General features: G+C 40.7%; 1 protein-coding gene across 1 annotated transcript in view; it reads left to right on the plus strand.

The window, feature by feature from the left end:
* Positions 1–3,000, plus strand: part of FSHR (follicle stimulating hormone receptor) — a 75,970-nt gene that overhangs the window by 28,926 nt on the left and 44,044 nt on the right. The window lies entirely within an intron of this gene.

Consider the following 3,000-nt stretch of genomic DNA (forward strand, 5'->3'; position numbering starts at 1 on the left):
AACAATGTTGTCATAAATACATTTTCATATCAGCAATGGGCAGTCTTCCGTCAAAAGGGCTGGTTGAGCATGGGCTGTCATTGCAGTTAATAAATACAGTGCCATAGCAGAAAATCACGGGAAACTGATTATTTTGAGAATAAGCAGTTGGAATATACATGCATTTTGAGAATAATACATTTGGAATGAAACAGTGGAAAGATTAGGGAGAAGAGAACTCCTGTTCTCTTTTCACTAATGAATAAATAGGATTGTTTTGTGTTCAGAGGCAGCTGGCAGGATGTGTGAGAGAAGTTTCTTGCAGGTGATAGATCCAAACATTTTAGTACACAAAGGGTGTAAGCAGCTCATTTCTGTGAATTCTRGTGATGAGCCTGAAGATACAATTATGAGCACCTTTGATGAACAGATGTATCTGACATTCATTAGTRTGCCATTGTGGATTTATTCAGCTCCACCACTAGAAGAGAAAACCCTCAGTAATGTTTCCTACCTCTCTTTAGCAACAGAAAACCTATGGCTTAGCTGGTGCTAGCACCAGAAATTACAACCCTCACCATCCAACCTGATCTATTCTGCCTCGTGTATGATTTTTGTGAAATATTTCATAAATGGGCAAATCACAACATTTGGCTYAGAGGCAGAGCAGCATTTGCACCCTGACAGGAGAGGATTGCAAACAGGCTGTTCACAAGAGAGGAATCTGAGTGGGAGTRGGGAAATGCACTTAAAATGCAGCACCTTTTCCAGTGCTTTGTGTGTAATGGCAGAACTCCAAAGGACATTCCTCTGCACCATTTCTGCCCTTCTCCCGAGTGCTCTTGCATGAATAAGTGATTTAGCAAGAAAGTGGTCAGTCCTGCAGGGTTCATTTTAGCCCAGTCCTTATGGAAAATCATTGAGCACTTTGGACTGCAAAGTGGGTTCCAAAGTGCAGTGTGAGCTGCCTCTGTTATCTTTAATTACTCACAAACCATATGTCAGATGTGTGTGAAGGCATTGAATTGGATGTCCCTAAGTGGTGATTTATTGTTAACCAAAAAAATTACATATGGAAATGGGCTCAGTTTGAAAATACCTACATGGAGGAGAAATGGGGACAGTCAGTTTATAGCAAAGCATCCTTGAAAATAAAAGTGTGATAAGTATGTAAATGAGACCAATCAACATCAACAAAACTGTGGTATTTGCAGATGAWATAGCAAACAGATAAAATTTGAAATAGCTCACAAATCCTAAACCTAACCCATAAAACATTCATCAGAAATATCCATGATAATGTAGGGGCAAAAAAGTGGGTAATCAAATAATAGATTTGCATATAAAAACACAGCCTTTGTATGAAAGCCTTTTTACTCTTGCAAGATCATGCACAGAAAGAAAGATTAAGCAAACTGTAGCCTATTTAAGGAAAACAGCTATTAATAATGTGATATCTCCATATGGTAAAAAGTGGATAGCCTGATGTATACAAATGAGACACTTCAGTGTCGTGTGTGTGTGCTCCCCTAGAACTGAGCAGACGARAAATGAAGAGTGACAACATTTGCTGAATGTGTTACTGGAGAAAAACAGCATCTTCTGCAGTCCAGCAAAGCTGTACTTGGGATTTTTATCACTAATTCATCATTCCTAAGTGTGTTTCTGAGAACAGGGTTGGTTTTAAAGCCCAGAATTTGGAGGGAAATGGCGGCTTTTGGAATCATCCATAGGGGATGAGGCAGGTGGTTACAGGCTGGAAATGTGATGGTCAGAGGCTGTCCTGGGCACAGCAGAATTTGGCCTGTGTAGGACACTGGTTCAGAGTCCCTTGGGAAAGAGTTCTTAATAAAAAAGGGGTTCAGAAAGTCTGGAAATATTTCAAGAAGTAGGTCTTAAAGGCACTGGAGCTGGTGGTCCTTATGTGCCAAAAGATGAGCTGTCGGGGAATAACACTGACCTGGCTGGACACAGAGCTTKTGCAGGAACCCCAGGAAAAAATAGAGTTTATGACCTTTGGAAAGGTCAGGCAACTCAGGCAGCTCAGGAAGAATACAAGGATATTGTTAGGTCATGTAGAGAGAAAATTAGAAAGGCAAAAGCTCAGTTAGAACTCAATCTGGCCACTGCTGTGAAAGGTAATAAACAGCGTTTTTATAAATTATTAATGACAAAAGAAGGGCCAAGGAAAAGTTCATTTCTTTAGTGGAGCCAGGGGAAACCAAGGATGAGGAGAACATTGAGGTACTTAATTTGAAGGCTTTCTTTGCCTCAGTCTTTAACAGAAAGAATGGTTATCCTCAGAACATCTCCTGGAAGGAGCCAGGTGGGGTTGGTCTCATCTCCCAGGAAAATAGGACAAGAGGAAATGGCCTCAAGCTTTGCCAGGGGAGGACAAGGCTGGACCAGGAAGAATTTCAGATTTTTCAGAAAGGATTTCAAGGCATTGGAATGAGCTGCCCATGGAAGTGATGGGATCCCCATCCCTGAAAATGTTCAAGGACTGGATGTGACCCTTAGTGCTGTGGTTGAGTTGGCAGGGTGGTGCTCAAAGGTGGGACTGGGTGATTATGGAGGTCCCAATGATCCCTTAGAACTCAGAACATTCTGTGCAATACCTGTCTTTTCCAAATTTAATGACTCTAAGTTAGATCAGAGATGAGTCCTCCATAAAAATCCTGTTATATTTCCATTCAAAGTGAATGAAAGCTTTTGAACACAGTGACCAAAAATTTCTGGTTTGCAAAGAAAAATAATTCAATAATATTTTCCTGCTTTCTCTAGGCATTCTAATACCTTCTGATACAAACTGCTGAGTCCTTTAAATAGATACATTTTGCCAGAAAATATCAAATACTTTCAGTTAGGCTCCAGTCAGGGTACCCAAGCAAGGTCTCACTTGTTTTTTTATTTGGACTGTCCAAGAACTTTCTGGAATGGACACTACTGACCATGATTCACAATGGAAAAAACAACGTGACTTGGAAATGTTGGCATGGAGCTGTTCATCTGACCTCCCTG

The sequence above is a fragment of the Malurus melanocephalus genome, unplaced genomic scaffold (genome assembly GCF_030028575.1).
Source record: "Malurus melanocephalus ecotype Western Australia unplaced genomic scaffold, MMel_1.1 scaffold_175, whole genome shotgun sequence".
NCBI lineage: Eukaryota > Metazoa > Chordata > Aves > Passeriformes > Maluridae > Malurus > Malurus melanocephalus.